This window comes from Phalacrocorax aristotelis, chromosome 2 (assembly GCF_949628215.1).
Source record: "Phalacrocorax aristotelis chromosome 2, bGulAri2.1, whole genome shotgun sequence".
Classification (NCBI taxonomy): domain Eukaryota; kingdom Metazoa; phylum Chordata; class Aves; order Suliformes; family Phalacrocoracidae; genus Phalacrocorax; species Phalacrocorax aristotelis.
Window position 1 is genome coordinate 57,103,917 of NC_134277.1, and position 10,770 is coordinate 57,114,686.

Consider the following 10,770-nt stretch of genomic DNA (forward strand, 5'->3'; position numbering starts at 1 on the left):
TTCATTACTAGTTTTCTAGTAAAAAAAAAAAATAAAAAAGGAGGATCTCGTAGTCCAAACTGGAGTGCCATGCGAAAACCAGAAGTGTAGGCTCCTATGGCCCCAAACTGACAGGCTGACTATGAGGCAGCATCAGTAGTGCAGTTATGAAAAGGAAAATGCAAAGCCTGTGTTCACTGAAAGAAGCATTTCTAGAAGAAATGGTAAGGTATACCTTAATGCCATACAGCATGTGCTAGTTTGTCTTGATTGTAAAGCCACATAAACAGCTGTAAAGCCTTTTCCACTGAGTTTGAGGGAGATGGCTCAAAACCAGAACAAGTGCAGAAAAATGATCTTTTTCCAGTCTGAAAAACAGAAAACTAAGCAGAAATGGCTAAAAATGCATGCAGTGGGTAAGTGAAGTGGAAAATAAAGAACCATGCAAGACTGAGATGGGCCAGAGAATATATCATTATTGACTTAGGATAAATTTAGGCAGGAAATTAAGTCAAGTTTCCTGACCATTATAGCACTGAGAGCCTTCCAGTAGGAGAGAAGATGGAGCTACAAAAGTTTGTTAACATGAAGCCTCAAAAATTTGTTAACATACCTCTCAGAGTGGGGGACTAGACATGATGGTGCAGGAAACTGCGTTCCACCTTTTCTTCCCCCCCTCATCTCCTGTAAGAGGATAGTAAGGCAGAATTGCTGAGGACGGCAAGGGCATCTTGAGATCATATGGTCCAAACCCACCTGCTCAAGCAGGGTCACTTAAGTCACACAGGACTGTGTCCAGTCAGGTTTTGAATGTCTCCACAGATGTAGGCTCCACTACTTCTCTGGGCAACCAGTGCTAGTGCTTGGTCAGCCTCTCAGTAAAAATGTGTTTCCTGATGTTCAGAAGGTACCTCCTGTGTTTCAGTTTGTGCCCATTGCCTCTGGTCCTGCCACTGGGCACCTCTGAAAAAAGCCTGCCTGTGTCTTCTTTGCACTGTCCCTTCAGGTACTTGTATACATTGATAAGACCTCCCTGAGCCTTTTCTTCTCCAGGCTGCACAGTTCCAGCTCTCTCAACCCTTCTCATAAGAGAGATGCTCCAGTTCTTTAGCCATCTTAGTGGGCTGGACTCTCTCCAGTATGTCCATATCTCTTCTGTACTGTGGGGCCTAGAACTGGACCCAGCACTCCAGATGAGGTCTCACCACTGCTGAGCAGAGGAAAAAGCTCATCTTCCTTGACTAGTTGGTGATGCTTTTCCTAACATAGCCCAAGATACACTTGGCCTTCTTTGCTGCAAGGTTGCATCAGCCTGTGTGAACAACTTGTCATCCACCAGGACTCCAAGGTCCTTCTCAGCAAAGCTGCTTTCCAGCTGGTCCTCCCTCAATGTGTACATGTTCCTGGGGTTATTTGTCCACAGATGCAGGACTCTTCAGCATTTTTGCTTGCTAAACTCTATAAAATTCCTCTCGGCCCACTTCTCCAGCCTGTTGAGGTCCTTCTGAGAATCAGCACAACCATCTGGTGTGTCAGCCACTCCTTCCAGTTTTGTATCATCTGTGAACTTGCTAAAGGTGCACTCTGTCTCAGTGTCCAGGTCATTAATGAAGATGTTGAACAGTGTTGACCCCAGTAACAACCCCTGGCGTACACTACTAGTGGCTTGCAAATGGACTTTTTGCCACTAATCGCAACCCTTTGGTCCTAACCCTTGAGCTAGCTTGTAATCCACCTTACCGTCCATTTATCTAACCTGTATTTTGTCAGCTTTATTGTGGGAGAGAGTGTCAAAGGCTTTACTGAAGTCCAGGTAGACAACATCCGCTGCTCCCCCCTCATTCTCCAAGCTAGGAACCTCATTATAGAATGAGGTTGATCAGGCATGATTTCCCCTTTAAAAAATCCATGATGAGTACTTCTGCTCACTTTCTTGTCTTTCCTGTGTTTGGAAATACTTTCCAGGAGGATTTTCTCCATCACTTTTCCAGGGACTGAGGTGAGGCTGACCAGCCTTTAGTTCCCTACATCTGCCTTCTGGGAGACAGGAGTGACACTTATTCTCTACCAGTCTTCAGGAACCTCTCCCTGTCTCCATGACTATTAAAAGATAATTGAGAGTGGTCTTGCAATGGTATTGGTCAGCTCCCTCAGCACTCTTGGGAGCAACCTTTCAGGCCCCATGGACTTATGTATGCCCAGTTTAAGTGCTCCCTAACCTGATCCTCCTCTGTTGAGGGTAAGTCTTCCTTGCTCCAGGCTTTTCCTGTGGTCTCAGGGGCAGAAGAGGGAGAAATGTCAGTATTGCAGTACTGTCTCTGTTATCTTCTCTGGATTTTTCAGGAGCTCACCCACAGCGCTGGTACTTAACAGGTGGTGAGGGAAAAGGTGTGGGACTAAAGCAGGGGCTTGATAAATATTTGTTATAATTTCTCCTCTGTCAAAGAATGCTATTGCACCTCATTGTAGTTAAAGCTGATCAAGGTGCGTTGTCTTCCACATGTGCTCAAAGTGCTATCTAGAGTAACAGTGAGAAAAGCAAAGCATGTATGGTCATACTATGTAAAGGACATGCCAGGGAGGTAGAAAAGAGGTGCCAGGTAGAACATCTGTGCAAGTGGAACAGGCCAGGGGAAACTCTCCTAAGGGACATTTCAAAGTTCCTTGTCAAACACGTATATTACTCCCAGGCTTTGTGTAGACTGACTCCAGCTCTTTAAAATCTGACCCCATATACGTTTGTGTAAGATGAAACCATTATTGGAGCTCTTTTATATTTCAGAACACAGTTTTTGGGGATTGCATGTAGATGTTGTGATTCATGATCTTACATTGTTTCAGGCTTGTCAGTGCTGTAGCAGTAGACTTTTAATTTTCTGTTTGTCATTTATCATATTTAAGATGTATACCTCAAAGCTCTGTACTTAAATTAGTGGGAGCCCAATTCAATTTAAAGCTTAGAACAGAAAGAAGAAAAAAGAAGTTTTTTTCACAAAAGCTTTCCCCCCTATAAAGGTTTAAAGTGTGTAAAAAACAGAAGTTGTCTAGTAGTGACATTGTTGTGGTCCAGAGATTTCTGAGATGTAAAACAGCCTCTGTTGAAACAACATAGCAGTAGCGCCCAACTTGAATTATATGTAGGATTTAAGTCGACAGCATGCAGTTTAGCTGAGTCATTCAGGGCCAAATCCTGCATTTCTTGCTGATGCAGATGGTTCCTCTGACTTCCATGTGACTGTTCATGTGATGGAGGTGAATTTAAAAAAAGGTCTTCCAAGAGATACTTTTTAAAACAAATAGTGCTAGATTTAAGTCCAACAGTTTACTTATGAGATATTTGTGAAGAGCTATTGATACTACATTTGTGAGAGTAGCGTATTTAGACGAACAAAAGCTGCATGAGCTGGGCTTGATTACCAAAATTTCCTTCAAGATCACCTCCTTTCTTTTCAGGGGATTTGCAGATATAGTGTTTAAAAAAAAAAGGGCTGGTGACCAGGAGCTTACTAGTTAACTAGTCAATAGTTAACTAAAACATAAGCATGCACTGCAAAAATATAGAATAGTAGTGTTCTGCTTTTTACTGGGTTTGAATTTTACCTAGGTTTTAATCAGTAGGAGTGGCTTCTTAATTTATTCTTAAATCATCTTATAAATAACACATTCACCTCAAAGCTCTAGAATCTGAAGTGCAGTCCTGATGATGATGTATTTCCGAACTGAAAAGACAAACTGAATGCCTGAGTATGTGATGTGCTGATAAAGCAAAGTAAAGGTGATTTATTTCAAATTACTTGGTTCAAGGTGAATACACTGTAGTGACCTTTTTGCTGCTTTGTGCCCAGCACTTCAGAGCAGGACCCATTATAATTGTCTTGCAACCTTACCCATTTCATACTGAAATCCAGAGAAAAGCTTTCTTAAGGTGCCACTGTGAAGTTGGGTCAGGTATTTTCTTTCCAGAAAACTTCTGTCTTCTGAGAGGAAGAGCTGCTGATAACTTACTCAGGCAAGCTGCATAGGTATTCCCTTACCACTATCCTAGTAAGTGTATTTACAAGGTCAGGTTTCTAGCAGAGAAAAGGAAGTTTATCTGGTGTTGATAGTACAGTAGGTTTTTACAGGGAGGTATTGGATTTCAGTATTCCCCTTTCCACCTGCATTATCTCTTACAGATACCAAATGACAATTGTTTGCTGACATTTTACTGAAGACTCAGTGAAAGAGTGAACAGTTGAGGGGGAAAATCCTTGCCTAGAGCAGCCGAAGTGGAAAGAAAAAAAAAAAAAAACAACCAACATGAAAATCATTCTTGCAATTGAATTTTTCCGATATTTAAAAAATGTAAACCATTGCCATTTTACCTCATAGCTCGTCAGCTCATCTTCTGATCCCAATCTTCTGTGTTTTCGCTTGTTTGGCCTTTTGCTGTCATTGTTTCTTTAAAACCTGGGATTTGTGGCCTTATATCTCAGGGTCTTATATGAGAGTATTTTCTTGACTGTGCAGAGGTCTTTCTAGCCTGACAAGGCCAGCTTAAAAGGCCCTGAAATACAAAGGCATTGTTGAGGGTGCAAAAGGCTTCCAGAAGATAAACTTTTAAACTCTGTTTTTGTTTTGTTCTGCTACTTTACTTTGCTATGGCAAGATGCCTGGGCTCTTCTTTTGCCTAATGTGCAAGTAAAGCTAACTTGGCGTTTGCAGGCTCTCTTAAATTTTGGGCTCCAGTAGTCGACTGCTAGACACCTTACCAGGGCAATGAACTGTGAGACAAAGAGAATGAAACTGCAAATGCTGGCTGCAGAGGGAAGTATTTATCCCATCACAACAGCCCTTTGTTTTTCTTGCATTTGGACTGGGTATCTGGTTAAATGTCTGGACACACTAGCCATGGACACCTGACTTTCTCAAGGACAAAACTTGGTGAAATGCAAAGGTGTGTTTAAAGCTCTGGTTGGAGGAAATAGCAAGGCTGTGGCTGACTGCTGCTAGTTAAATCTGTGAAATCCATAGACTAAACCTCTAGTTAAAAAAAGCTTCCTCTCATAAGACTACTTCACCTCTTCTTCCAATCCTATAGAAACTAACATACTCTATGCACTGTACTTTATCTTGATATATACAGTAAAATTCGGTATGGCTGATTTCCAAGGGCAGCTTCATGAAAAGGTGCATTGTATTTTAAAAGAAGTCAAAAGATAGTACTGAAGATTTAGTCAGAGTACGGAGGGATAGAGGTCATCTTCATCTTTCTCAGTACTCCCCCTCCCCCCAAAGGCAAAACAGCACAACTGAAAAAGTTGTGCACCACCTGGTTTTTATATTAATATTGCTTTTCATGCCGTTCTGAGGCTTTGAGCCTGCAGAGGTCTGCACAGCTCACTGACGCCTGAGGCCCAGCCCCTCCATGGAGGTTTGGCTCTGTCGCTCCACCGGACTGAATCTGAAGTCAGCAGAGGCGACTGTAGTGTCTTCTTGCCAGTGGATGCTGGATTTCTGCTTTGTTCCCTGGGAAACAATGAGATTCATATGCAAGCTGCTGGGTTATGCTGCTAGACGGTGCTGTGGAGACAATGATCCATGATTTTGGAGTTGGGGGGGGCAGAAGCTCCCTGAGAATTGCAGCCCTCTGACAAGCATTGTACAACCATGCTGGGCAGTGAAGCCTACTCCATCCTGCTACACGTGGCGTTATTACAGGGCCAAACATCTCTGTTCTTCAGGATTTAAGTTTTTGCCACACCCCTGTCTGGTTTGTTACTTGAGGTGACTCCCAGGATTACAGAAAGGAATATTTTCCTGCATGTGAAGTCTGCTATTGATTTTGGATGTTGTATAATCTTCCTTTCCCACCATTCCTGCTGCTCATACAAAAATGTTTCTTGGTGGAGAAAGGGGATCCAGTAAGAGGACAATTTATTCTGTAAACCGTGGCACCAAGGACAGCTGTTTTACCCTCGCTGCCCACAGCAATAACCTGGCTCCCTTCCCCTGTGCTTCAAAAGGGCTCTCCCACAGTATCCCCAATTTCCTTTGCACACACCCCAGAGCTGACCCCTGAGTATTCCCCCTTCTTCCTCCGATTTCTTCAGCATCCTTCTCTCCTTCCCAGTTGCATGTGAGGCATCAGGTGCTGCAGGGTTCACTGGTTGATGACTCATGGATGCAGAAGGGCACGTAGGAAAGTGTCACTGAGAGCTGCTGTGGGTGTCCCTGCTGTGGAGGCATGACCAGACTCTCCTCCTGCTCTCCTTCCATCCTCAGCTTTCCAGACGTTTAAGGGAACCTGATATCTTCATGAGTTCTACCTTTCCCCACCCCCATCAAACATAGTTCAGACCAGCATATAGGTTCAAAACTGGGAGGAGAGGCAGATAGCCAGAGAACGTAATCATTCAAGCTTACTTCTCTGCAGAACTCAAGCTTGCAATGCTAAATTTGCAGAGTAACTGGTGTTACGTTTGTGGGTAAGGGGTTAGGTTAACCATTAACGGGGGATTGGGGGTTCATGTTCTTCTACCCAAGTTATTTTGCTCAGCCATGCACATTGTCTGTGCCTCTTATAGCCTGTTCTCAGGTGATGGTAGGCAGCAGCACTGTGCAGAGCCCTTTCACCTTGGAAAGAACATGTGGGGCTGCACTAGGGTTCCCCTTGGCGCCTTTCCAACTTTGTTTCTGCAAAGCTGGACACCTATGAAATTTCCATTACATCAATATTGTAGTTACTGCAGCAAAAAAAAGATCATTCAGCAATGTTACAGAATTTGTTTGCACTGCCCTTTTTTCTTTTTTTTTTTCTTTTTTTTCCCTTTTTTTTTTTTTTGATTGAAAAAATAAGCAAGCTGCATGGAAAGGGTGAATATATACCCAGGAAATAGTTTGCTGATAACATAGGAGCCTTCATGTCTGCTGGGTGGTGCCCTAAGTTTTCTTAACAAAGAAGTGAGTGTTAGTTCTTCAAATAAAAGTTACTTTTTGCACTCACGTAACTGAGGCTGAGAATTTCCAAGATGAAAAACTTGGCTTTTTATTTATTTTTCTTTTTTTTTTTTTTAAATGGGGTATAATTTGAGTGGGATCTCCTCTCCCTCTCGCAAACCCCTACCCCCCACATTGCCCTCCCCACCTTATGAGGATTACAGTATCCCAGAAACTCTTTAGCACTGTGAGCAAAGGAAACAGAAATGGCTTTGCATTATGAACTGAACAGAGATTAAGTTATTGGCGGCCTTGAAATAGCTCTTTCTCAACTTCCATTCCCATGAGGTTATCCACATAAAGTTGCTGTTTAGTACAGGGTCAGCGTGATGAAATTTATTTGTTGAGTCTCTTTGGTGCCAAAGCTTTTGCCAACGATCTGATCTACCTGATAGTGGTACTATTTCAGAAATGTCCAGTCAGTAAAAGAAATGCAGTGTCTGTGGAATTTCAAAGACAGCAGTAATAAGTGGGATCAGAGCAAAGAAATCAAACCAAAAATGCCTCTCCTTTTAATAAAATAAATACATAGAATAATTACTTAGACCATTTACAAGCTATGGAAAAGTAGACAATATTACTTTTTCATCTCACATGCCGTCCCTGCTCTTATGCACGTGGAATCTTTTTAATACAACTCTATCAGTGTACTGTATTGGATGTGCTTGTATCAACTGCTTTTAAAAAAATTAACTGTTCGCTGGCCCTTTCAGATAAAAATTGATGGCATTAGACTAAATTGCGGGGGTGGGGGACCAAAGGGTTAAGACAGTGTGTACTGTGGATTTTGCACATGGTGTCTGTTTTGTTTCCTTTTGTTTTACTACATTTAAAGACCTCTCTGCCCAAACATTAGCTATACAAAAAAACCCACAGTACAGTATATCTACATAAATTATACATGAAATAAAGGCTTAGGAGATGAAATCTTGCCATTTTAAGTACGTACGTTGTAAAACTATGTATGCATTTACTTAGTCTTCTAACTGCAAGGGAGGGCTGTCTTTCATTTTATTTTTCAAAACCTTTCATTACCAACATCAAATGAAATGATGATAATCTCCTCTTTGTTTAGTCATCTCTAAAATGAGTTTATGGCAATGGTTTCCTCTAAGTCAGTACCACATCAAAACCCTGTGTGTATGGGAGTAGTGAGATGGTGTTAACTATGGGTAATCCGATTTCCCACTTTGCATTTTATAAGAAATATTTATACAAGGATGGGGATAATACCAGGAGAATCTTTCCACTCATCAGTCTGCCTTTATCTTGCTGCAGACTAACATGAAACCTCAGGAATAGTCCATCATATGCCTGCCCACCTCTGCATTTTGGCATGGATCACCTCGAGATGACTGAAAACCCCCTTTGCAGTAGCCTCACTGCTCTGACCTCTGCTGTCCTGCTGCTACTCTAAGGTAATGTGATTTGACCATCATGCTTTCTGCTTACATGCAAGTAATAGCCAAAACCATTTAAAAAAAAAAAAAGAAAAAAATGTCAATTTGCATTTGTGTTCTCAGATTCATGAAATACAGCATTTGCAATGCAAAGGCCTGTTTTCATTTGTTGTGTTGCAAAATAAATGCTGGCAGGAAGCGAAGTTAGGCATCTGTGGTTTCAAACCTCTACATGCCCAGTGTGGTACACTGGCGATAACATTATGACAGCTTCTTGGCCACCTCAGCTGGTCAGTGTGGTCTAACCTATATGGAGGGAGTGTTTTACCTGTCGGTCTGCCTCTGCACCAGGGGCTACTTCTTCACAGCTGCCTGTTGCAGTCAGGCTGCTGCAGCAATCCTGCAAGACAGAGCCACTGTCCTGCAGGGGTCTCACAGCAGTAGCAGGGAACATAATTGCATTTACTGAAGAGGGGGTTGTGAGGGTTATCCCTCACTTGGTGAGCATGGGTCCTGCATGAAAACCATGACTTTCCCTTTTTTCCTCTGGCCCTCTGGCCTTGGCTGCAGGGGATTTTCTTACATTTAATGGTCTCAGAATGGTCTTGGAAGGTTTTTGCTCTGAGATGGTGTTTGCTAAAGATAATACAAAATACATTCAACTGCCAGTACTTTATGCCTCACTACTTAAAAAGAGCAACCATATGGCAGGACATTCTTTAGGCTCAAGCAAGGTAGGCAGAAGTTTAAGGAAAGCAAACTCATGAAGGCAGCAAAATCACAGTGGTGATGAATTGCTCCCTGCCTTATTAAATGGTTAGGTCCATGGAAGAGAGCGAGCTGCCTGGCCTTGGTCTTGGGTAGCCGTGCATCCAGTCCTAGTCAGTGGCTTGAGATATTTCTTCCCTGATTCTTTCTTCACCCATGGGATGGCAAAATTTAGTGTTGCCTACATGGCTGAGAAGCTTGCAGCTGCCCTTTTGTAAGGTTGCACATGTTCAGGCAGTAGATTTGGAAAGAAAGGTGGAGAATGTAAGTGCGTCAAGTGCCTGCAAGGTGTATGGTAACTTTGTTTAAGACAGGTTAGGGTTCAGTGTGGGCCTCACAGTCACGGTTCATGCCAGGACTGTTTGTCATAATAACAGTGCAAGGAACAAGTACAGTGTTGTCAGTATTATTTTAGGAATTTAATCAAGGGCCATATGCTGACTCAGTCGTAAGTGGATCATACAGATGTCTCTTCTGTTCTACTCTCACCGAAATTGTTCTCACTCCTTCTTTCCACCTATTTTACCCTATATTTCTTTTTTATGTTATCCACTGTGTTCTGATTAGATTCTAAATGACTTTTTTCCTTCTGTGATGTCTTGATCATTCCATTTTTTGCATGTTCTTTTGATTGTAATTAGAAAACAATAACAATTTATTCAAACTAGTGATGTCAGAGCATTTGAAAAATGCTCGTGATTAATTAATTCACACATCCCTTATTCAAAGAAAGAGATATCAAGTGCCAAAATTAAAAAAAAAAGAAAGATTTCAGGAAATTTCAGGATTCCAGCTTTCTGTATTTTATCAGTTAATATCTGAGTAAGACAGCAATAAATGATTAAGAAGCTTCTGGTAGTCAGTCTCAGAGTGGACACTTGTAGTTCAAATACAAGTCATCCAACCCTTAACCCCTTTGTCTTAATGATAGACTGCATGGTATTTTCTCCTAAAGCTTTATTTAACCTATTGTGTGTTACGTTTCCTGTGCCAAATTCTCTAGGCCTATTTTCATAATTTACATGATAAGATAAACAGTATTTTTCTGCTGAGGAAGGTTAAATTGCCTGCCACTTGCTTTATGTCTTATCTGTTGCTCCAAATAAGACAGAGGCAGATTAGCAGATGAATAATATCAGAAATTTATTTTTGTGGAATGCATATTGCTGGAGTTTTAAAACAAATAAACATTAAATAGTCTTGAGTGAAGGCTATTGATTTTAACTGTTTAACTGTTTTAACTGACTCCTACCGTCCTTTTTGTAAAGTTCTCTGCAAACAGGCATCCCTTTCCCAGTGTCCTGGGCTTGTGCTGAGCCAGTGCTCCAGTGCACCGTACAGTGCAGCATGTCTGACAGGCTAGGGGCTTCCCGGTGAGCACCCTTGCCTGCCCTGGGTGATGAAACCCAGGAAAAGAGATACACCTGAGGCAGCCCTGGGGAATATAGGAGGAAAGGTGATCTCTTCTGTAACTTGGCTGTAGGTTTGAAAGACAACCCAGGCACAAACAAGCTGGCATCAAGGGGCCAGGCATGCTTGGGGATTCACAGCCATCCCACCTGCAGAGGCAGGAGGTCAGCGGCTGCTGCTTCCCAGACCTGCTCCAGCTTGTCAGACTCCTCCAAGGCTGACAAAGCAGCCACAG

The 10,770-nt window shown here is 42.2% G+C and overlaps 1 long non-coding RNA gene across 2 annotated transcripts in view; it reads left to right on the forward strand.

The window, feature by feature from the left end:
• The window catches only part of LOC142053905 (uncharacterized), a 122,936-nt gene extending 113,064 nt beyond the window's left edge, over positions 1-9,872 (forward strand). For both annotated transcript variants that reach the window (XR_012659364.1, XR_012659363.1), the window contains exon 3: positions 8,236-9,872. This is a non-coding gene — a long non-coding RNA (uncharacterized LOC142053905). The remainder of the gene's footprint in view (positions 1-8,235) is intronic.
• The last annotated feature ends 898 nt before the right edge of the window (positions 9,873-10,770 follow it).